Here is a 26051-nt window from a genome sequence, read left to right on the forward strand (position 1 = left end):
TCCAGGTGGCTCAGCGGTTTAGCGCTGACTTCGGCCCAGGGCCTGATCCTGGAGCCCCAGGATCAAGTCCTGCGTCGGGCTCTCTGCATGGAGCCTGCTTCTCCCTCTGCCTATGTCTCTGCCTCTCTCTCTCTCTCTCTGTGTCTCTCATAAATAAATAAATAAATAAAATCTTTAAAAACAAACCAAAACCCAAATCAACATGCAAAAATCAGTTGCGTTTTTTTTTAAAGATTTATTTATATGAGAGAGAGCATGACTAGGAAGAGAGGCAGAGGGAAAGAATCTATGGCAGACTCCCTGCTGAATGTGGACCTGGACCAGGCCGATCCTACAACCCGAGATCAGGACCTGAGCCGAAACCAAGAGTCAGACGCTCAACTTCCTGAGCCACCCAGGTGCCCCAGTCACATTTTATATTAATAATGAATTATCTGAAAAAGAAAAAAAAAGATCTCTTTTACAATAGCATCAAAAAGTACCAAATACTTGGGAATGATAAATCAAGGAAGGAAAGATCTATACACTTTATAAGACATTCCTGAAACACATTGAAGACACATTAACAGAAAAGTGTTCCCTGTTCGTCAATCAGAAGTTATTTTTTTTTCTTTCTTTTTTTTTTCAGAAGTTAATATTATTAATTTAAAATGTCCATACTTTTCTTTCTTTTTTTAAAAAATTTTTTTATTGGAGTTCAATTTGCCAACATATAGCATAACACCTAATGCTCGTCCCGCCAAGTGCCCCCCTCAGTGCCCATCACCCAGTCACCCCAACCCCCCGCCCTCCTCCCCTTCCACCACCCCTAGTTCGTTTCCCAGAGTTAGGAGTCTTTATGTTCTGTCTCCCTTTCTGATATTTCCCACACATTTCTTCTCCCTTCCCTTATATTCCCTTTCACTATTATTTATATTCCCCAAATGAATGAGACCATATAATGCTTGTCCTTTTCCGATTGACTTATTTCACTCAGCATAATACCCTCCAGGTCCATCCACATAGAAGCAGATGGTAGGTATTTGTCATTTCTAATGGCTGAGGAATATTCCATTGTATACATAAACCACATCTTCTTTATCCATTCATCTTTCGATGGACACGGAGGCTCCTTCCTTCCTAGTTTGGCTATTGTGGACATAAAATGTCCATACTTTTCAAAGCCATCTACAAATTCAAAGTCCCTGTCAAAATTCCAATGAGCTTTTTTTTTTTTACAATAATAGAAAAAATAATCCTAAAATCTATGAAGAATCACAGAAGACTATGTATAACTAAAGCAGTCTTGAGAAAGTACAAAGTTGGAGGCATCACATTTCCTGATTCCAAACTACATTACAAAACTGTAATAATCAAAATAGCATAGGCCTTGCATAGAAACAGGCAGAGAGACAATGGAACAGAATCAAGAGCCAAGAAATAAACCCATGCATACATAATCAATTAATATTTGATAAGAGAACCAAGAATACAGTGGGGAAAGGATAGTTTCTTTAATAAATGATGCTGGGAAAATTGGATGGCCACATGCAAAAGAATTTAAGTGGACCTCTGTCTTATAGCACTCACAAACAATTCAAAAAGGATTAAGGACTTAATTTGAAGGAAAAAAAAAAGGACTTAATTTGAAACTGGAAACCATAAACTTCTAGAAGAAAACATAAATGAATTAGCTCCTAACATCACTTTTGGCAATGATTTTTTTTTTTTTTTTTGTAGATGATACCAAAAGCACAAGCAACAAAAGCAAAACAGAACAAATAGGACTCCACCAAACTAAAAAGCTTCTGCATCACAAAAAAGACAATAAACAAAGTGAAAGGCATCCTATGGAACAGGAGAAAACATTTGCAGATAACTTATATAATAAGGGGTTAAAAAATATAATAAGGGGTTAATATTCAAAATGTATAAAGAACCTCTATAACTTGGGACTCCTGGGTGGCTCAGTGGTTAAAGTCTGCTTTTGGCTCTTGGAGCCCCGGAATCGGGTCCACATCGGGCTTCCTGCAGGGAGCCTGCTTCTCCTTCTGCCTGTGTCTCTGCCTCTCTCTCTCTCTGTGTCTCTCATGAATAAATAAACCTCCAACTCAATAGCAAAAAAAAGAAAAAAAGAAAGAAAGAAAGAAAGAAAAAATCCAATTACAAAATGGGCAGAGTACTTGAATAAGCATTTTTTTCCCCAAAGAAGACGATCGGAATAACTAATAAATACATGAAAATGTGCTTGACATCGCTAATCATTAGGGAAGTGAAAATCAAAACCACCATGAAATATCACCTCACACCTGTTAAAATGGCTATTCTCAAAGAAGAGAAAAAATCCTGGCACCAATGGATGAAAAGATGAATATTTTTTGGTACATATATACAACATAATGTTATTCAGCCACGAGAAGGAAGGAAATCCTCCCATTGTGGCAATATGGTTGGACCTTGAGGGTATTATGCTAGGTGAAATAACCTTAAAGACAAATATTGTGTGATCTTAAGTTATATGTAAAATCTAGGAACATTGAACTACTAGAAACAGAGTAGAATGGTGCCAGTGGTTGAGTATTGGGGAAATGGGGAGATGTTGGTCAAAAGGGACAAACTTCCAGGTGTAAGATGAGTGAGTTCTGGGGACGTATTGTAGGGCCTGGTAGCTATAGTTAAAAATACTGTGTTGTGTACTTGGAAATTGCAATGAGAGTAGAGTTTTAATGTTCTCGTTATAATAACAACAAAAACAAAATGATAACTAATGTAGTTTTTGGAAATGGTGATGTTGGTGGGATCCAGAGCTGGCTGATGGCTGAGAAAGAATTCTTGAGACGTCTTTGGTGCAAAATGGTGGATTTTATTAAAGCATAGGGACAGGATCTGTGGGCACAAAGAGCGGCTGCCACTGCTGCCTCCTGCCACCTGCTGCCCCAGGGTTGTGAGGAGCAATTGATTATTTACCTTGGGGTTGGGAGAAGTCAAGGTAAAGGAAGTTCCAAAAGGATTTTCATATGTTAAAGAAGACTCAGTATCCTGTTATAATCTGCCTATCTCAAGTGTTTGTCAAAGGGCTGCAGATTATAAAGACATTTAATATTTATATTTCCTTTTGCCTTTGTTTCCCACATCAATTATTATGTTAAGTAAATATGTGTTAATAACCTTATTGTGGGAAACACTTTACAATATTTCCATGTAGCAAGTCATTATATTGTATACCTTAAACTCACAGTGTCAATAAAGCTAGAAAAATTAATTAAATTAATTTAAGTAGATAAATCTTCTTCAAACCCTTGCCCTCCCCCCAAAAAAACCAATGTACCAAAAGGATAGTTGTAAATTCCCACACAAAGAAAATGGCTGTGTTAGCATATATTAACATTAAATCTTGTTATTCACCTTGTTTTATTGTTTAGTATTATATTAGTGTTCGTTTTGCTGCTTAGTGCTTATCATAGATGAATAATACAAATTATAATGTTAATTTTTACCTTAAAAGTCCAAACTTAAAATTGAAGAACAATAGAGTAGCTTATTAATAAGAGGGAGAGTATCAATAAAATAGCTTAAAATGATGGTTGATGAGCTCTTTAAGGAACATATAAAGAAGCCACAATGTCTCTTCAAACATAAATCCAACAGGGCAGCCCTGGTGGCACAGCGGTTTAGCGCTGCCTGCAGCCTGGGGTGTGATCCTGGAGACTGGGGATCGAGTCCCACATCGGGCTTCCTGCAGGGAGCCTGCTTCTCCCTCTGCCTGTGTCTCTGCCTCTCTCTGAATGAATAAATAAATAAATCTTAAAAAAAAAACATAAATCCAACAATGCAAATACTGATTGTAATTCAGATAAGAATGTTAATCTATCTTAATCATGTCATGTGAAATTGTATAGCAAACTGAAATAAGAAAATGGATAAGTTTGAAACTTAAGATACACTCAGAAGACACATAAAAGTTATACAAAATCTAAACTTACTCTAAATCCTAACTAAAAGTCAGGGACTTGGGTGGGATCCCTTGTTACCAAAGCAGGTAGATGATGACAGCAAGAAGGGCTATAGTGTTACTGCAAACAAAGCAGAATCATCCTGGAAGTAGCATTCTGAACCCATGTCCCAGTCCAGCGTCTCTGGCTGTAAGCCCCCTCTGCACCTGTAACGCAGTTCTTAATCGCGGACAGGGTGACCTTAGCAAGTCTGACAATACTGCTGTTCTTCTCAGCTGAGAAAGTCACTTTGCAAGCCCAGGAAGAGGTAGAAATAAACATAGAAATGTAGAAAAAGTAAAAGTAAATTAAGTCCATATTGCTTGGTTTAGGAATGAGTTTTATGGTAATTGTATAATTTGTCTGTGTTATTTTTGTACTTTAAAATGTATAAAACTGAGGGAATATAGTTTTAATTTGACATATTTAAGAGAATGCGATCCTAAGGATCTGACTTAGTAAACTGGTATGTTTAGAAGAGGCTTGTAAAAGTACTTATGTCCTAATGAAGATTTGCCGTTAACTGCTGTAAAGTTGGCATTGCTTTGGTTCCTGTGTGAAACACGAACAATTTTGATATATTGAATTTGTGATGGTAGTTTAAAAAGTTTAAGAGAAATTATTTACTAAAGCTTGTATATGTTTGGGAAAGATTAGAGAAATTTAATCTGTCAAAATTATAAACTGAGCACTAATAACAAGAAAAAGTGAAGGCAGGTATTTTAAAAATTTTAATGCAAAGTATACTTGATTTATAAATGAACTAAGATTTGTAAGTTGAGCTTAAAGGCTTCTTGATAAACTCTGCTGTTGATTTCAATTTCAATAAATTGAATATGAATTTAAACACAAATAGCATATTTTTCTTCTCCCTTTGCTGGTTAATAGTTTTTGGCTTTCAGGTTATATATTTTTCCGTAAGAAAATGATTTTTATTGGTTAGAAATACATTTGGCTGGGAGTAAAAGAAAATCAACAGTGATTTAAAGATGTAATGGGTTTATCTGTGTCACAAAATAATAAATACAGGGATGGGATGTATAGTTGCTTAAAGGTAATGACAAGGATGGGGATTCTTCTATCTTTTCGCTTTGCCATCCTTAGGGTGTGCCTTTTGTCCTTAAAGTCACTAGTCAGCTGCTGCATCCAAAGGCATTGTGCCCAAGTTCAGGCAGGAAGAAAATGATAAGAAACAAAGGACAAAGAACAAAAGCTTCTTGTGAGACTTTGTCTTTTTTTTTTTTTTTACTCAGGAAAGATAATGTTTCCCTTGGGACTTTTGCCTACCTCCTCATTGGCCAGAAATGTGTCACATGGCCATCCCTGGCTGCCAAGAGGAAGGTAAAGGGAGGAGAATTGGAGTGATTGCTGAATAACTCTGTATCTGTGATCTCTGAGACTGGGTTAGATGCCCCTTTTAAATTTTCCTTATAGCACCCAATAAATGAAGAGACCTTTGAATGTTCTAATCAGTGTAGATTTGAAAAGTGGTGGATACAAAAATGCAAAATGTATATTCTGTCTATTATATTTTACCAACTTAGATGGCATCCATATACATCAATAACAGTGACTGGGTTGAAAACTCCTTGAGAGCAATACATTGCATATATGAAATGGTTGCCCAGCACCTTTTCTTTTCTTTTTTTTTTTTTTTTTGCTGCATTTTTTGAGGTATAATTGACATATAATGCACAACATAATGATTTTTATATTCGTATATGTTACAATAATGATCACTTCAATAAGTCTATTATCCCTCACCATACATAGTTACAAAAATGTTTTTTCTTTTTTGTTGTGATGAGAACCTCTAAGATTTATTCTTAGTGACTTTCCAGCCCCTTTTCTCTTTCTTTTTCTTTTCTTTCTTTCTTTCTTTCTTTCTTTCTTTCTTTCTTTCTTTCTTTCTCTCTTTCTTTCTTTCTTTCTTTTCTTTTTTTTTTAGACAATGTGTGAGTGCATGAGCCAGGGGTGGGGAGGGGAGAATCAGAGATAGAGGGAGAATTTCAAGCAGGCTCCATATTCAGCAACACAGGGCTGGAGCCCAACACAGGGCTCCTCAATCTCATGACCTTCCAATCACGATCTGAGCCAAAATCAAAAGGAAGACCCATAACTGACGAAGCCACTCAGGTGCTCCTCTGGCCCTCTTTCTTGGGGAGCTTGTTACTCAAAGGGTGGTCATGGTTCAATAGTGTCAACATCAGTGAGGAGCTTATTAGAAACAGCTCTATGAAACACATTTATGAAACAGAACCTGTATTTTAATGAGATCTCTGGGTCATTTGTTTGGACATTTAAGTTTGAAAAGTACTACTGTAGAGAATCTAGCTATGCCAGCTAGCTCTCTGGCCTTCCCAGTTACATGAGCCAATACATTTCTTTTGTGCTTATATTTGTTTCTGCCATTTGCAGTTGAAAAACCGTCTGATTGATCCAGACAGTAACCATGTATTGTTAGGTGCTTTATTCTTTTTTTTTTTTTAGGTGCTTTATTCTTAATGGTGATCATACTTTATTGTTGATTTGAATTTATAATGGAATCAATCAAGTACATGCACTTGAATCCTAAAACGGATACAAATAAGAATGGCAAATACATTTCAACTCTCATGCTAACCTTGGTCAATTATTAGTGGCTCCCTGGTTATACTCTTTGTGGGTAATATTGATGTCACTCTTTTATCTCAGGGGCATATTCACATTTCATAGTGTAACAAGGGGTAGTAGTGATGATCAGGCCAGCTTCAATGTTGCTCCTCATTCATTCATGAATTCAACAATTCATATATTCTTTTCCTACATCGATAGGTAAAGCCTGTGCATAGAATTGTAAAATGTGGAATCTGAAAATTAACTTGGGACTCTTCTAAGTCTAGTATTCTTCTGCTCCCTAGACTTGAGTGTTCTATCACTAATGGCAAAAAAAAAAAATTGTCTTAATAAAAAGCATTAGGCTAGTAGTCATAATCTTTGACTTTTCTGTTTTTCTTCCTCCAAATTTTCACACAATTTGTGCTTTCTATTTAAAAAAATAGAATCTAGATAAGGCAACATTTAAATTAGAATAAAAATACATATTAACTGTTAAATTTATGAAAGAATTCTTTTATGGTCTTCCTGTAGGAACATTTTGACTTCTAGGTGTTGTGTCTCTTACATAAGTTTAAGCTCTCCAACTCCTTACTTTCATAGGCGAGGAAGCTGAGACTTACTTGGTTATGAGAACTGTCCAGATGGAAGCCTGTAAACTATGTTCTGAATAGGTTTCCTGCTTTCCCATTATGCAGAGGGCTTCCTCTCCTATTCCTTCTTCCTCTTTCTTCTTACTACCAGGTATGCATCCACAGATATAGGTGTCGTCCTTAACCATATTCTTTACTAAAGTCAAATGGTGAGAAATCAGAGATGAGAGAAAAACTTAAATAAGAAAGGATTTGGATGAGAACCCAGGATGATATGGAAAGAAAACAAAGTGATATAAAGAAATAGCGTAAAAGAGCTTGTTGGGGGTAATGGAACTCTTCTGAGTTTCAATTGTGTGGTAGCTACACAGATCTCTACAGGTGTTAAAATTATTAAAAACTGTATACCCCTCCCCAAGTCAATTTTACTATATGATAATTTAAGATAAAAATAAATAAAATCAGAAATTAAAGTGTTGGGGCACCTGGGTGGCTCAGCCAGTTAAGCATCAGACTCTGATTTTGGCTCCGGTCATGATCTTAGGGTCATGAGATGGACCAACATCTGGCTCTGTGCTGCACGTGGAGCTTGCTTAAGATTCTCTCTCTCCCTCTCCCTCTGCCCCGAGAAATCCAGGATCGCCCCGAGGTGCCCCGAGAAATCACCTTCTTAAATGTACTACTGCAAGTCACGAAATTTATGAGTATTTCTTTAAAATGAGCTCTCTTTGAACACAACTTTGGTCTTGTTCAATTACTTGTCTGAATGTGACTGCAAAGAAAATATAAAGGATTTACAGGCATTTTTTTTTTAATTAAAAGGGAACACTTATTCTTTTCTTTTTAAATAGCTTTCAACCAAAATTGTCTAAGAGAGGCAAAAAAAAAATAACTTGTTCATCTGGTTGACCTTCCCATATGGAAAAATCTTATAGGGCACCTGGGTGGCTCAGCGGTTGAGCATCAGCCTTAGGCTCAGGTCATAATCCTAGGGTCCTGGGATCGAGTCCCGCATCAAGCTCCCCGCATGGAGCCTGCTTCTCCCTCTGCCTGTGTCTCTGCCTCTCTCTCTGTGTCTCTCATGAATGAATATGTAAAATCTTTAAAACAAAACAAAACAAAAAATTTACAGGCTCCTAGCTTTTCTGATTAGAAACATCATACTTTTTTTGTAATTGTACAGTTGTAGGAGCTTTTTTAAAATTGATAGACTTTTTTTTTTTAGAATAGTTTTAGGTTTACAGAGAAACTGAGCACATAATAGGGAATTCCTATATACCCTCTTCCCCACACCTCCCAGTGTTCCCTGTTAATATCTTATTTTAATATGGCGTATGGTATGTTTGTTACAATGAATAGATCCATTCTGACACACTGTAATTAACTAAAATTCATATGATTCTGATTTCTTAGATTTTCCCTACCGTATTTTTCTGTTAGAGGATCCTATGCAGGATACTACAGGACATTCATGGGTCATATGTACTCCTGGCTGACAGTTTTCTCAGACTTAACTTGCTTTTGATAACCTTAATCATTTTGATGAGTACTGGTCAGGTATCTTGCAGAATGCCCCTTTAATGAAATTTGTTGGATGATTTTCTCATGATTAGATGAAAACTGTATATTTTGTGGAGGAAGATCACAAGATATGGTGCCATTCTCATCACATCATTTCAAGTGATCATACTATTAACAATAAGTTATCATGTTACTGTTGACTTTAATCATCTGACTATGTGACATTTGTCAGGTTTCTCTACTGTAAAGTTACTCTTTTAATTTTTTTGGAAGGAAGTCACTTTAATGATGCACAGCCAAAAAAGTGGGAGTCATGCTCCTCTTCCTGGAGGTGGAATTTATTTGGAATTCTCCTGCATGAAATAAAATTGCTTCTTCTCCCTTATTTATTTACTTTATCATTTTGTATTAGTATGAATCCATGGATATTTATTTTGTACCTTGTGTTATACTCCACTAATACTTTATTTTCTTGCTCAAATTGTTCTAACTTTGGCCATTGAAAATTCTTTCACTTGGCTCTTATGCCCTTTGACACAGTCCAATCAATGTGGATGTTTTTATTTTTGGGTACTTCCTTACTTTCTTACACTACGAGATGCTCTAGGCTCATTTTATGTGTTTTCAGCCCCAATCCTACAGTCAGATATTTCTCCAAGGTGGAGCCCTGCACTTTCCGTAAGTGCAAAGAAGCTCCTTAATCAGCTACTCCAAACATGAAAACTGTTCTCCAATATCTCAGTTTTTTCTTGTTTACCAAAAACAAAAGGTGGAAAAATGTTTAATAAATGATATAACCAGGAAATGCAAGTTCCCAGTAAAGATTTAATGAGAGATGATTCAGATTTAATATATAGAATGTAAAAATAAGACAAGTTGTTTGAAATAATAAATGTCCAGGAAAAAGAAAGGCTCTTTGGTTTTCATGTGTATAAAGGAAGCTTGTAAAGACAGAAGATAATTCTGGTTAGGCTCCTCAAATAGTAGTTACAGGGGGATTAGGAGATGAACTTGGAAATTTTTGAAAGAGGAAATTATGTACACTCACTCGTGGGAAATGAAATAGACATAATTTTTCACTGATTTATGTAATGACATTTTAAGATATTCTACCTAAAATATTTTTCATTAATTTTTCTCTTTAAATGCTAATTTGTAATTTACTTTGCCTAATAAGAACTATTTAATGTTCTCATACCAAAATCAGGAAGATTTTGAAGTGAAATGGCTGGCTACAAAATAGCATATCTATAATATGATCTGATTTGCATAAACATTTAATTATATTCATGAAAAGATTTTGAGAAATATTTATCAACTGAAATATGGTCATCTATTTCTGCAATATTGGTAGGGTTTTTTTGCTTTCTCTCTCTTTCTCTTTCTCTTTTAAAAACATATTTATTACATTAGAAATTGTGGAAAAAATAAAAGAATTGAATAAATATCTTACAAAGCCAAACACACTATTTTAGTCATATATGTAATTTCTGCTAAAAATTAAAACAGGAAGGATTCAGAGATGAACTAAGGTTTGAGATTAGGTTTGAGGGTAAAGATAGTGAGTTGAAGGGTTGGCCAGAAACAATATCTTTTTTTTTCTGAAAGGAAGAACTAATCTCAATTTAATATTTAAAGGCTTGGATACTATAAGCTTTTTCAAAATGTATTTCCCTACTATATAGGTTGGATAAGCATTAAAGGGATGAGAGAGGTCTCTGGAATTTAGAGATAGGTGGTGTTATAGTGATTCATTTTTGGCACCCTTCATGCTAATTCATATTTCTAGCTAAAGTTTAAAGGGAAAGTGGCAAGACCAGGGCAAATTCATGACTTAGGGCATTGGTTCTCAACTTTTTGATCTCTGGTCCTCTTTATACTCTTTAAAATTATTCAGGAGGTCAAAGACCTCAAAGAATTTATGTTTATGTGGTTTATATCTAGCAATAATTACCATGTTAGACTTATTAATTAATTAATTAATTAATTTTATAACCTTCGTTGTTTATTCTTTTTCATGTCTCAGTGTATAACTACGAACTTCATTCTTTCAGTAACACAAAGGGATCTGGGATGTATAAAATTAAGGAAATCATATGTAAAGCCCAAATACTTTATAAAATAGACTTAATAAACCCAATATTATATTGTATTGTTAATTTAACTTAAGGTAATATGTATTTATTAATTCCTCCAATTTACTTATCTCAGTCTGAGAAATATTTTTTCTGTCAGAAGTAATGTTTTCTACTCTCTTCTCTCTAGTCGAATTATCTTGACAAATCACTCAAATTCTGAATTTTTTAGTTCTCTAAAATAAAAAGGAAATTGCTATTACTTTTTAATTTCCTCACCAATATACTTAAAAGAAAGCAAGTACATTCAAAAGTATTATGAACATTTCCCACTATATTAATTTTTATGTTAATTGTATTACTGTTGAGGATTATCATGCAATCCAAAGGTTGAAGCCTATTGAAAAGAGAGTTTAGAAGAGAGTTTGACTGAAGTTTGATCAAGGAATATGTCGTTGGTGTCAGAGGGTGTTCTACTTTGGGGAAAGAAAGACATTTTTACAGAGGCTTAGTAGTAGAAGTCCAGCTGGTGTCATAAATTGTTGGACAAAAACAGTCTCAGAAAAAGGGAATCTTTCTTGTTGTTTAGCAGCCATTGGCTGGTCTATCTGTGTTTAGCAAGAGGGCTGGAAAGGAACTGTTGGAGGTGCTATAAATTCATAGAAGGGTCATAGTGGAAAATGTAGCTCAGAGTGCATCACGTAGAACTTCCATTAATACAATAAATAATCAGATTTTTTTTTTTTTGGTAAACTCCATGTTAGAAAGAAATTTCAAAAACCCAATTATTAACTTAAAAAAGTAATAAATGCAAACATTTTAACATACATCATGTTTGTATGAAAAATAATTGTAATTTCCAAAATAAAAAAAGATTTAGTGAGAAGAACGACATGGCTTTACATTTTTTGCATCTCTCTTTACTATCTGACTTAATAAAAGCATTCTCTATGATTCAAGTATATGAAGCAAATAGGAGGCCTTAGGAGAAGAGTTTAATAGTCTTTTCCATTAAGTGTAGATATTCTTCTGTGATGTTACAGAAAGTTTGATAAGTGGTAATTTCTTAAGGGTTATTTGCAATGAATAATCTGAAATGATATCAAGGAATCTCTTGTACTTTGTTTTTGTGTGTGTGCAACACACAAACACACACACATGTATTTATCTATGCATTGGTTGAATGGGCACTTTGAATGGATCTTTAATCCGTGCATGATTTTGTAGGCATGCATCGGTCATTAGAAAATCTTGGTTCACTGTGTTATGTAGATCTTTCATATGTTGACATATCTCATCATACAACATCAAAAAGTCCCATTTATTAATAGCACAAGTCTTTAAGCTATGTTAACCCTATGAATCAAACTGCCAGGTATTTTACCAGCAAAAGATGGGTTTATTTGAGAATATCAGAGAATTGCAATTGTGGACAAGGAGGCAAACAGGATTTTTGATGGGCCTTGAAGAATTGGTACAAAGTTTTAAGAAAGGGAGCAGAAGGGCAAAGGTTTGCAGAACAAGACCCCAAGATCTCGTGGACATGGAAGGCAGACAAGGAGCGAAGCCAGGCTTTGTTCGCCGCGGTTCTGCGTAGAGACGAGGCGATGGGTGCACCTGCACCCTGGGCGGCGTCGCCGGCTGCAACGGAGGGACCGGCCCCTTGTACCCGGCTGTGCTGGGGGTCTGGGGGGGGGGGCGCTCAGCGGTCCAGACCTGAAGAGGAGTTCCTCTAAGGTCCATTCCTAGCTCAGAATTCATCTACAGACGGAAACGCACTAGGTCGGGACTCGTGGGGGAGGCGGGAGGGGGAGTTTTGCGAATACATTTTTGACCATTTTAAACGCCCATGGAAGAGTGTGGCAGGGAGACTGCTGGGGCTCAGAATATTCGCATTGGTCTGAACAGCTCACGGGGGAAGGACTTGTGCCGACCACCGTCCTCGACATGTCACCACTAGCAGTGCGCAAACTTGGTGGGCACCGCGTGTCCTGCGCCCAGCAAACCGCGGTCGGCTCGTCCGTCGGGAGCCCGGGGGAGAGCCCCTTGGAATCCGGCTTTCCGGGGCCTTTTGCGGTCGCACTGGGGCGGGCCCTCGGCGCTTGCCGTAGCGCGGACGGTACCACCGTTTTCTGGGGGGAGGTTCGGTGGTAGCGGAAGCGGGAGCCCGAAGGGTGTGGGGGGGGGAGGCCGGGCGCTCAGGACCTCGCTTGTTCGTCGGATCCCGTCACCAGCCCTCCTTCTGCTCCGGGCCCTGTAGCCGCCGCCCCTGTGCGGTCCGGGAGCGGCAGCGGCCTGGAGCTCCGCCGTGTGTCGGCGGCGGCAGGTGAGCGTCCGGCGCGCGGGCTCCCGGGCTGCGCTGCCCACCCCCGCTGCTCCGGGGCGGGTGGCGGCGGCCGGCAGGGGAGGCGGCCTCGGCGCACAGTAATGGCAGCGCTGTGAGCGGGGGAACGCGAGCTGACAGCCGCCGCCGCCGCCTCCGCCGCCGCCGCCCACCCCCTCGCCGGGTGCCTGGTCCTTCTGTCCTGCGGGCTGCCTGCCCTCCCCCGGCCCCTGCCCCCTGGCCCGCTTCTGCAGAAGGTAACCCCGCCGAGGGCCGGGAGCCGGGCTGCAGGACCGGGAAACTTCCCTTCCCGGCTAGTGGGTGGCGGGGATGGGGCGGAGAAGAGTTGGGGGCGAGGGCGGAAGGGGAAGGGGTGGAAGGGGGCGGCGAGGAGGACCCCGGCTCCCCGGAGCGCGACCCCGTGCGCGGCCACCCGGGACCGGATCCCGGCCTCCCTCCCGGCCTTGGCCGCCCCTCCTTTGGCCCCATTTTCTCCCGAAGGAGGGAAGGTGAGAATGCGCGTACTCCGGCTTGTGGACGAGCGCTCGCGGGCACGTAGCTCTGCCGGGGGTGTGTGTGGGGTGGGGGGGGCACCCGTTCCTTAACAGCGTGGCAGCGGGTGTTTTCACTTTTGTTTCCGCAGACAGTGAAGATGGATAGCGGGGGGAGGAGTAGCCTCGGTGCACGCCGGACGCGCCTGGGCGCTGGGCGCTGGGCGCTGGGGAGAAGCGCCGCGTAGACCCCGCAGAGCCGCGGTGCCCGGGGTCCGCACGGTGCCCCAGCCCCAGATGCCTGCATGGACGCGGTTACTGTTAAGGCGCCCCCTTTTCCCCCCGGATCACTGCTACACTTCATGGGCGGCACCGCAGAAGTTCAAATATTGGAGATAACTAGAATAGATACGATCTGAAAATATTAGCTTTCACTGTAGGCGGTGACCTGACAGCATAAAAATCTTTGAACTCTGATCTTCCCTGTATGCATATTCAAAGTAAAATATGGGAAATAGTCACTTTGTTCTTATTGACTGCCGACCACCTAATAGATATTTAAAAGCGCTCAGAAAGCCACATCCTACATTCCTTTCTGAGACACATTAGTTCTACTCTGCCTCTTACCCAAATACAGCGTTTGGAAGACCCTTCTGAGAGTCACAGGTGAAATTACAGAGGTACAAGTATTTGTGGAGTTACCCCTTTTTCTTTTCAGATACTGTTTATAAGTTTGGGGAACATTTCCACAGTGTGCATGAATATAGGGTGTGAAAAATGTCTTTTCCATGTATTTGAATGTTCAGATGCATCTGAAATAATCTTACTTCACTCTCTATCCTCTGGTGATTCTCAGTATTTTCTGAAAGTTAAGATGGTTTATCCATGTCTCTTATTCTCACCGGTTGGTCGTTAAATGTTGTAGACTTTCGTTAGAGTCAGTTTTGCCTTATTTGTCAGTTAAATATTAAGTACCTGATTTGTATGTCCAGTATTACTGTGTGCATTAGGGATACAGGACAGATGGTTTCTGCCTCCTGGAGTTTCAGTTCTGGTGGGGGGGGGGGGTGGGGAGGGACCCATAATACATCAGAAATAAAAGTAATTTCAGAGAACCATTTAGTGCTGTGGAGATGGTAAAAGAGAAGTTGTGGTGGTTGAGAAGACTCCTTCAGATGCTGTGGTCAGGAAGACCTGTCTGAAGTGACCTTTGACCTGATAGCGAAAAGTCAGAAAGATTTAGCCTTTGAAAGTCTGAGGGAAGAGTGTTCCTGTTTGAGGGGACAGCACATGGAAATTCCCAGAGGTGGTACCAAGGTTGGATCAGCAAACTGAAAGAAGTTCAGTGCATGCGGACCCCAGAGGGGGACAGGAGGTTAGGTCTTAGCCAGGCACCAGATCTTGTGAGCTCTTACTGTCCAAGGAGCTTGGCTTTTATTCTTAAAGTACACTGAGAAGCTATTGGAATTTTTGTGAAGCTGGAAGTGATCTGGGCTGATTTACAATCTGACAGCAGGGAAGATGGGATAAGAGGAGAAAAGAAGCAAAGAGACCAGTTAGAAGGCTGTGGTAAATTAGAGTAGTGACCTGCGTGTTAGAGACAAGTTAAAGGTTTTTGAAGTATATTTTGGAGCTAACAGTATAACTTGTGTCTTGCTCGAGGGTGCGGTTGGTTGGGGCAGGGGTGACTCCTGGGTTTTGGGCTTCAGTTGGAGGATGATAATACTATGTGTTGACATGAGCTAGTGGTGAGGGAAGCATGTTATATGGGGATAAGGTTGGATCGGATGTGTTAACAGTAGGACCTGTTAGATGTTCAAGTGGAGATGAGAAGTAGGCAACTGAATATACAAATCTGGAGTTTAGTGAAGATGTTAAGAAGTCATTCATTCAACAAATGTTTTTTTTCAAGCACGAGCAATGGAGCTAGCAGTGGAGATTAATAGTAGTGAAAAAATAGGAAAAAAATCTCTGTCTTCATGGGACTTCAATTTTAGTGAGGAGAGAGAGAGAGATGGGGAGTCATCAGCGCTTATATGTTAATTTATGTTTTAAATAAACACTACATTCACACAATGCAAGAATTAAAATGTTTGATGGGGTACAGAGTGAAAATCTGCCCTATTTCTTGTCTCCTGTTATGCCTAGTTTTTGTGGAGCTGGACAGGGTTCCTGTTTTCCTACATACCTTTCCAAAGATAATATTTTATGCACATATAATCAAATATGTACATATTCTTCTCCTGACTTTACCAAAAATGGTACCATACTTCACCTGCCTTGACACCTTGTATTTTTTAGAGTATTAAATACTATTTAAGTTACCAAGTGGGAAGATACCACCCAAGGAAAGAATGTAGAGAGAAGTGGAGAAAGCCCTGCAGTAAGGGCTTTCTTACTAAGTCAGTAAGCCCAGCATTTTCTTTTTATTTCTTTCTGTCTTTCTTTTTTTTTTTTAGCCCAACATTTTCTTTTTCTTTTTTTTTTTTTTTTCAATTTTTTTTTTTAATTTATTTATGATAGTCACACAGAGAGAGAGAGAGAGAGGCAGAGACACAGGCAGAGGGAGAAGCAGGCTCCAGGCACCGGGAGCCTGACGTGGGATTCGATCCCGGATCTCCGGGATCGCGCCCTGGGCCAAAGGCAGGCGCCAAACCGCTGCGCCACCCAGGGATCCCTAGCCCAACATTTTCTAAGTTGATTCCTGTTCTCTGAGTTTTGGACTTACAGATGTGGAGTTGTTTAAAGAGCTGTTACTTTTTGTGAGACTTCTTAGAAAAGTTTGCACTGTTTCTTTTGTGCTCTACCTTTCTTACCTGTCTGTTCTCTTTATACACTGGAAAAATGTCTGATTATAATTGAAAGCAGTGTTTTCATGTATATACTGTCAATTAAATTCAAGAAAATTGATGACAGCATCACCCCTGGAATCTTAATATTATAAAGACTTTTGACTGGTTATTGTTAAATCTAGGAAAAACAGGCAGAAATTTGGAATGTTGGGAGATTTTATAACTAGCTATTGATACTTGAGATTTATGACTGAATCTTCGCTCAGGAATCAGTTAATCAAAATATCTATTCAGAGTGATCTGGCTCTTGGCCTGGGTTTGAATCTTAGCAGTAATGTTTCTATTCTATTGCAGATGTTAGCATAATCCTTGTATTATTATCTTTAAGAATATTTGGAGTCATCCTGTGTTACTACTTTGTGTTTGGGAAGGCTTATTGGAAATACTAGGACACAGTCTTTTGATCCTTAAAAGTTTTGAGACAATGAGTAGTATTAAGATTGTTAGGATCTGCTACAACTTTTAGGGTGCAATTAAACTCGGTTGATCGATATACTTGAAGGAGGGGAGATGGAATATTTTTTACTGAATTTATAATGCTTTCTATATTGGTTGACATTTTGATTTTCAGTTTGCTGTCTTCAGACGGTGACTTGCTACGTAAATTTATCTACTGGTTTCTTTCTGAGATTGTTCTTGATTTAAGAATTGTTTAGTTCAGTTTGATTTTTGTGGTCATTTTTGTTATCTTTAATTCTCTGATATTCTGTTTTGCTGGAGATAGTAAGCAACTAGTTTTTAGGTTGGAGAAATACCTTTGATGAAAAATTATTAATAGTAATTAGACATTACTGAAGCATTAGACACTACTGTGTATAAGACTATCATGAAATATGTGTAGTGAGTGTGTTAAGCTAACTTAAATTCCGTAAATATATAGGTGTTAATGTTCTATTTGAAGATTTTAGTTATCTAAATGATTTTCATTTATGTCCTTTAATATCATTAATGATGTTACTCTTATTATTTAATCATTGGATTATAGCCCGATTGTGTGTGTCAGAATTTTTTTATCAAGTAGTTTGACAATTCATCGTTTTTGTTTCTCTTACCAGCTGTAAGTTTCTTGAAGGCAGCATCTCTAGCACCTGTAAATACGTAATAAGTTATCTCTTAATGACTTAAGCCTTGTTTCAATGAAATTTGCTTTCAAATGATGAAATATTGACTTTACCTTATGTAAATACCTCTTGAATTTCTCAACTTTTAACTCAGGTAAGGGAGAAAATGTATAGGATACTTAAAAAAATATATTTTTTTAAAGTTTTGAAACCTTTACCCAGGTACCCAGGTACCTTTCTTTCACTCAGCTTTCCCTAGTGTTAATAACTTATGCAACCAGAGTATGGTGATCAAAACCAGGAAATTAACACTGGTACAATACTATTAACTATAGACCTTATTTGAATTTCTCCAGTTTTTCCAGTAACATCCTTTTTCTGTTTCAGGATTCATCTTCCTAGTCTTATCTGATCTGTGGTAGTTTTTTCTCATCTTTCATGACCTTCACACTTGTGACAGGTGTGTGGTCATTTATTTTGTAGAATGTCTCTCCTTTTGGGTTTGTCTGATATTTTCTTGATTTATTGAAGTTCTGCGTTTTTGTCAGAAATACTGCAGAAGTAATATTGGGTGTAATGTGTAGGACTCAACATTACTAATGTTGAGTATAGGGTGTCAGTATATCCTATTCAAGATGATGTTAATTCTCATGTGGTGGATGTCATGTCTGTTAAATTTCTCTACTTGTCACTATTTTTCTCTTTGTAATTATAAGATATCTTGGGGAGATTCTTTGAAACTGTACAGATACCCCTGTTCTCAAACTTTTGCCCGCTTGTTTTCAGTATTCTTTGGTAGATCTTGCCTGTAGCAATTACAGTGTTGTTCACTTGACAGTGATTTTATTTTTCTCAATTATTCTTCTACATTTATTAATTGGAATTTTTCTGGAAGGAATAACTGTCCTTTATTATTTATTTATTTAGTAATTTGTTTATATCAATATTGAGTTACAGATATTTGTTTTATTCTATGGTTTATAATCTAATGCTGTCATTATTTTGCTGCTCAGATTGTTCCAGGTACGGTCTTCAGGTTGGCTCCTTGTCTTTTCAACATGCTCTCATTCTCTTTTCTTTAGGAAAGCTCTTCTTTTCTGGCATGATAACATTTTCCAGTTTCATCTCGTGTTTCTCTGGTGAGACCCTGGAATCAATCACTTGTCCAAGGAGTTTTGGTTCCTTCTATTGGAGAATGATATTTAGAAACCAAGATCTGGATGTGATGTGTGTTTATTGCTACTGAGGTGTCATTGTTCCTAGGCCTTCTCAGCAGACAGAGCTAGAAATACATGTGTATACACGTTAATCCACACATATGCAAGCATCCATGTTTATTTCTGCATCTTTTTATTTATATGTGTATGTATTAAAAACCATGAGTTCATACTGATAGCTCTGATTCCAAACGCTGTAGAGTTTATGCTAGCTGTCCCCCCTTTATTTCTAAATATTTTTCGACAGTGAAAAATAGAGCGTACTTTTCTTAGAGTCCTAATAGTCACATAAGTAGGACGAAGTTACCAGAATAATGAATATAGCAAGAAGATCCCCAAATAGTCCTGAACCTTAAACATGTTAAGCTATCTTTTAAAATATTTCTTATATTTGGTAAAAGTCTGTATAAACCAAAAGTAATCACATTTTGTCTTCATAGTTTTAAGTTTTAATTACATTAAAAAACTTTTAAAAAAGTTTTTATTTATTTGTGAGAGAGAGAGAGAGAGAGAACAGAGAGAGAGAACAGAGACATAGGCAGAAGGAGAAGCAGGTTGCCTGTGGAGCCTGATGCAGAACTCAGTCTGGGTCCCTGGGATCACACCCTGAAGACAGTTGCTCAACAGCTGAGCCACCCAGGCGTCTCACATTTAAAATTCTCTAGAGATTATTCTGCACTGAGATTCAGATACTTTACTTTGCATCAGAACTTGTTGTCCATATGATCTGGATTTTAAACACTTAGAAGAATAGTACCTTTTTTGTATTTTTTTTTAAATTGTGGTAAAACACACATAACAGAATTTCCCATTTTAACCATTTTTAAGTGTACAGTTCACTAGCAGTAATTGTACTTAAAATGTCTTCACAACTATCATCTCTATTTCAGAACTTTTCATTATTCCAGATAGAAACTGCAACCATTGAGCAATAACTCCCCATTGCCTCTCCTGCCAGCACCTGTTAACCTCTAGTCTACTTTTTGCTTTTATGAATTTATCTCCTTTGTTACCTTATAAAAGGAGGATCATACAGTATTTATTCTTTTGTGTCTGGCTTATCTTATTTGACATATGTTTTGGGGGTTCATCCATGTTGTACTATGTATCAGGATTTACTCCTTTGTTATGAATTATTAATATTCCTTTTATGCGTACTACATTGAGTTCTGTCCACCTTTTGGCTACTGGGAATAATGCTGTAGTGAATGTTGTAGCAAGTATCTTTCCCATTCCCTGCTTTTCATTTCCTTTGGGTATACACCAGGAAGAGCAATTGGTGCTCTCTTCTATTAATTTTGTATTTAGTTTTTTGAGGGCCTGCTGAAATGTTTTCCATGATGGCTGCACCATTTACATTCCCACCAGCATTACACAAGGATTCCAGTTTCTCCACATCCTCAGCAACATTAGCTATTTTCCATTTTATGTTTGTTTGCTTGTTGTGATAATAGACATCTTACTGGGTGTGAATTGTTATCTCATTGTAGTTTGGAAATACATTTTCCCTAATGACTTGTGATGTTGAGCACCTTTTCATTTGCTTGTTGGCCATTTATCTTTGGAGAAATGTCTATTTAGGATCTTTGCCCACTTAAAAATGTGTTGTTGTTAAGGTATTTTTTATATACTCTGGATATTTTTTTTCTTAAAGATTTTATTTATTTATTCATGAGACACACAGAGAGGGAGAGGCAGAGACACAGGCAGAGGGAGAAACAGGCACCATGCAGGGAGCCCGACATGGGACTCGATCCTGGGTCTCCAGGATCATGCCATGAGCCAGAGGTGGTGCTAAACCGCTAAGCCACTGGGCCTGCCCGTATACTCTGGATATTAATCACTCTTTAGACATGTGAAATGTAAGTGTTTTTCTCTCATTCAGTGGATTGTCTTCTCACTCTTGATAGTGTCCTCTGATGCATGAAAGTTAAGTTTTGATGAAGACCAATCATCTATGTTTTCTTTTGTTTGTGTTTTTGGTTATCATATCCAAGAAATCAGTGCTAAATCTGATGTCACAAAGCTTTTACCCCTGTGTTTTCTTCTATCAGTTTTCCATTTTTATTTGTTTGGATTGTAAGTATAGATCTTTCTTCCATTTTGAGTTAATTTTTACATATTATGTGAGTAAGGGCAATGTATTTTGTGTGGATTATCGGTAGATAGCTTTATGTTGGCACTTTTATGTTTGACTAGCTTGGAAGTTAAATTTTAGAGGGCTAAAAAAGCAGTTATAAAGAAGGTAATTGAGGATTAAGGAAATTGTGTGGTATTATGATGAAAGGAATTGTATTTTTTTTTTCCTCTGGAACAGATGAACATTAAAATGAACTGCTTATGAGAAAAATAGAATGAAAGAGAGCCTTTTTGATAGACAATATGGAATAAAGTATGAGAAACAGTAAAGGCATAAAGATTGCAGCAGTGGTACAGCAGTCAGTCTTCATTAGATTCAAAAGCCTGGATGGAAAATTTAAATTATAGAGAAGTGTAGAAAATAAAACCACGTAAATTTAGGATTGCCCAGCAAACTTGAAATGTATTTATATATATTGTTTTTTTATACTGTTTTTATGGTATGCTGATGGGGAAAATGAAATAGCAACTAGCCTAAGATCATACTGTCCTTGACAGAGCCAATTTAGAATATTAGTCTCTTGATTGATACCTTCTCATTTTTGAGACCAGTATTTTCCTGCCTTCCTTATTTCCTTCCCCTCTTTCTTTCTCATTTTTTTTCTTTTTTAAAGTAAACTCTAGCTCCCTGGTGTGGGGCTTGAACTCTTGACCTGAGATCAAGAGTTGACCTTGACATCAAGAGTCACATGCTCAGGGCGCTCAGATGGTTAAACCTCTGCTTTCTGCTCAGGTCATGATCTCCAGGTCCTGGGATCCAGCCCCACATCGGGCTCCTGACTCAGTGGGGAGTCTGCTTCTCCTTCCTCTGCCTCCCTCCTTGCTCCTGTTCTCTGTATCTCTCTGTCTCAAATGAATAAATAAGATCTTTAAAAAAAAAAGTCATATGCTCTACTGAACTGAGCCACCCACGTGCCACTGGATTGTCTTTATTCTTTACCTTAGGGGACACTTGTCTGAAAAAATGGGATTCTGTTTTCCATGCTGTTTTTGGAATTTTAAACAGGAAATTGTCAGCAAAGTTGATGTGTAATCTGCCATAGCTGTATCACCTTTTCTTATTCTCCCATGCCTGTGTCGTCTTTTTTTTTTTTTTTTTTTTAAGATTTTATTTATTTATTCATGAGAGACAGAGAGAGAGAGAGAGAGGCAGAGACACAGGCAGAGGGAGAAGCAGGCTCCATGTGGGGAGCCCGATGTGGAACTCGATCCCAGGACTCCAGGATCATGACCTGAGCCAAAGGCAGATGCTCAACCGCTGAACCACCCAGGTGTCTCATGTCTGTGTCTTCTATAGCTGTGCCAGGACTTGAGTGGGAATTAATATCTAGGAGCTCACAAGTATATTAATTTATCTGGAAAAAAGGACTAGTTGAGAAGTAGTGATAAATAAAGTTGATAAGAATTGAAAGATGAAGCAAGGACTCTGAATTTTAGTATAGCCAATAAACCAGTAGAAACTGATTAGTATGTGATTCCCTCCATAAAGGCAATGTAACCTGTAACAAACAATTTAGATAAAGCAGATTACTATTAATCTTAGCATCTTAGCCTATACTTGTGAGAAAAGATTAAAATCCAAGATTTTTTTAAAAAAGATTTTATTCATATGAAACAGGGTTGGGGGGTGGGGGGCATGAACAGGGGGAGAGGCAGAAGGAAAGGGAGAAGCAAACTTCCCACTGAGGAGGGAGCCTGGGGCTTGATGCCAGGACTATAGGATATTGACCTCAGCCGCAGGCAGATGCTTAACCATCTGAGCCACCAAGGCACCCCTTAAATCCAAGATTTTAAAAATATATGTGATTTAACTTAGCTCTCAAAGGAATAGGATAGCAAATATTGCAGTTCTTTGGGTAGTGCAAGGACAAGATGATTCAGGTAACTCTTTTTAATGTTTGGGTAGAAAATCAGACCTAGGAAAAATGTGCTCTGTATGTTGTAATTATTTGTGAAAAGGCTGGTTGGTCACAGCTTTGTCTAGTATGCATGCCAGTGTGAGCTTGCCTACCTATCAGGGAGTTAGACAAATTGAGGTTCTCTAACGCATTCAAGATAGGTATATGAGAATGGTTTTTCTTTCCTTTCCTTTCCTTTCCTTTTCTTTTCTTTTCTTTTCTTTTCTTTTCTTTTCTTTTCTTTTCTTTTCTTTCTTTTTTCTTTTCTTTTCTTTCTTTTCTTTTCTCTTTTTCTTTTTCTTCTTTCTTTTAAATAAAGGCTGGTTGGTGTCTTAAATTCCTTGCCTAAATTATTAAGAAAAAAAGTGAGGAAGTAAAAAGGACATTAAACTTCATGCTGTTAAGAGTGATGTGAAAACTTGAAAAAAAGTACAGTCTGTACTTGGGACTGTACAGACTTGGGAGAATCTGAGAAAAGTCTTTAATTCTGGTCAGGTGGGTTTATTTTAGAAGCACTTCCCTTCTGTAACTTACTGTAGCATAAATACATTCTTTTTTTTTTTTCAGTTTTTTTTTTTTAAAGATTTTATTTATTTATTTATTCATGAAAGACACACACAGAGAGAGAGGCAGAGACACAGGCAGAGGGAGAAGCAGGCTCCATGCAGGGAGCCCGACATGGGACCTGATCCCGGGACTCCAGGATCACGCCCCGGGCCAAAGGCAGGTGCCAAACCGCTGAGCCACCCAGGGATTCCCGCATAAATACATTCTTTACTCCCCACCATCCTCCTTCCTTTTTTTTTGAGACTTAAGGTTTTTCTTCCTGCAGTACACATTTTGCCAGCTGAGATCAATGAGAGACTACTGTATTTCTTTTTACTGTTTTTCCCCTACTTAGTCCTTTTTTGATGGAAGTGACATTTTTGGAGTACTTAGAGCTCTGTGCATCAAATCTTACTGCAACAAAAAGCATTGTATCCCATGCCTCATCCAAATAGTAAAGATATCTTTTCGCTTATCTAATGACTTACTCATTTGAATACCAGTAAGATAAAATTTTTTAGATGTAGTCTTGGAGCTTATTTTCATATGAAATGACAGTAGCATTTTTAGTGTGTAGTAGAGTAGCATTTCCTATGGAAATGGAAAATACTACAAAGTTAATAATGTTCTGTATTGGGCCTTAAGTATTTTATTTCAAGTTATATTAATTATATTAATTAGATAACCTGTTTTAAGCCACTAAATTCATTTAAAAAACTAATTATGGTATATTGACTTACCTGAATTAATTTAGGTGCCACTGTTATATTATTGGTAATTTTTAGAATGGCCAAAGTTTTGCCAGTAGTGAAATATAAAGTCATAATTTGGTAGTTTTGTCTTTTTTTCTTTTTTTAACTAAAAAGAGAAGCACAGGGCACCTGGGTGGTGCAGTTGGTTAAACAATAAGCAACAGCTCTTGTTTTTGACTGAGGTCATGATCTCAAGGTCATGAGATTGATCCTAGCATGGGGTTCCACTCTCAGTGCAGAGTCTGCTTGAGACTCTCTACCATTCCCCTTGCTACCATTCCACAATTGCTCACACAAGCTCTCTCTCTCTCCCAAATAAATAAATAAGTAGATCTTTGAAAAAAATCACAATATTGTTTAGCCATTTATATTATTCATAGATCATACTTTTGGAAGTCATGTGGCATACTGAAACATTTTTCTGTAGTTAAGCTATGGTCAGTCACCTTAATCAAGATGTTAAACTTAATTACACATTTTAATAAGATAGTTTATACTTCAGATAAAATATTTGTCTATGTCAGTTCTGTACTTAAAATTGAATGTTTTGAGATTCTGTTAGGCTTTACCTGCTGAAGTGTGATTATCCAAACCAGTTTTTTATGTGAAAAATGTCCAAATGAAGAATAATAGTGCATCAAATTAAAATCCATCTGATCTTGGCAAGGTTAAATCTTTTTTATTTCTGCTATTATTAGTAAGTCTGTTTTTAAAGCATCTTTGGGGTAGGAATTTTGTCAGGCTTTGTTAACACATCATACTTTGGGCAGTAACATGTTCTTTTGGAACTCTTTTTCAGCCTCAGAAACCTAAAACTCACTGGAAAGTTAGGATTATCAGGAGAAAGGAAAGGTCAATGGCAGGTCAGTGTTTAGTGTTTGGAGGAACGATGTATGTATAGTGAGGAGAAAACAAAGAGATTTTAGAACATTTCTATCAGAAATCTAGATAGTCCATCAGTTTGATTTTCCTGATTATTGTCATCTTTACCTTAGGTTGCCTAGCTATTCTCTGAGAACTGATAACTTGTTTTAAAATCTTTGTATTCGTAAAATATTTACCAATTTTTATAGGAAAGATGCCAGAGTGATAAATTAGACAGTAAGAGTTTTTTTTTTTTTTTTTTTTTTTTTTTTTGCTAAACAGTGATACTAAAGATTGTAAGTTAGAATCTTTGAAGAATTTTAAAGAGTGTATGAAATAATCAAGATCTGCATTTTGGAAAGCTTACATTGGTTATGGTATGTGACATGTATCAAGGAGGTCAAAAGAGAATACAAGCAGGTCACTTAGAAAGCTGTGGCAATGGTCATGTAAGAGATGGTGGTTTGGATTAGGGTGATGTCAGTGGGAATGGGAAGAAGTGGATGAATTCAAGAAATGGTTAGAAGATAGAGTTGACAGGACTTATTGATTGGATTGATTTGTAGAGGAGAATAAGAGAGAAATCAAGAATGATAAATAAAATTTCTGGCTTGAGGAACTCCGTGGATGATGATACGATTTACTGAGATGTGGAATACTGCAGAAGGATGGACATCTTGAGTTTGAGGGGTCAGGTTTTTGGAAGTATAACTTACACATAGAAATTGTTTTTTGAATTTTGACAAATTTTTATGGTTGTGTAAGTACCACCACGATGTCACCCCAGAACTTTCCTATTGCTCTTTTGTAGTCTTTCCTGAGCCTCTGACAACCAGGGATCTGAAGTATGTACCTCTATTTTTTGCCTTTCCTAGAATGTAACATAAATTAAATCATACAATATGTACTCAAATGGGTCTCTTTTCACTTAGCTAATGCTTTTGAGAATAATCTGTTGTCCATATTGGCACCATATTTTGTTTTTTCATTCACCAGTTGATGGACATTTGGATTGTTTCTAGTTTGGGGCAGTTATAAATTAAGGTGCTCTAAAAATTTGTGCTTAGGGTTTTTTTTTTTTTTTAATGTGTATCTTTATTTCTAATGTATAAATACTCAGGGGATTGCTGAGTCAAATGAAAGGTGTATATTT

At 37.8% G+C, this 26051-nt stretch overlaps 1 protein-coding gene across 4 annotated transcripts in view; it reads left to right on the plus strand.

Annotated features, from left to right (window-relative positions):
* The first annotated feature begins 12269 nt into the window (after positions 1-12269).
* The window catches only part of CUL2 (cullin 2), a 102495-nt gene continuing 88713 nt past the window's right edge, over positions 12270-26051 (plus strand). Inside the window, exon 1 of one of the 4 annotated variants that reach the window (XM_026000835.2) lies at positions 12270-13081. The gene's annotated coding sequence lies outside the window, so the exon portion shown is untranslated. Of the gene's footprint in view, positions 13082-13106; positions 13336-26051 lie in introns of those variants that run through there. The other 3 variants (XM_026000833.2, XM_026000832.2, XM_026000834.2) reach the window with 3 other exon arrangements.

The sequence above is a fragment of the Vulpes vulpes genome, chromosome 2 (assembly GCF_048418805.1).
Source record: "Vulpes vulpes isolate BD-2025 chromosome 2, VulVul3, whole genome shotgun sequence".
NCBI classification, from domain to species: Eukaryota; Metazoa; Chordata; class Mammalia; order Carnivora; family Canidae; genus Vulpes; species Vulpes vulpes.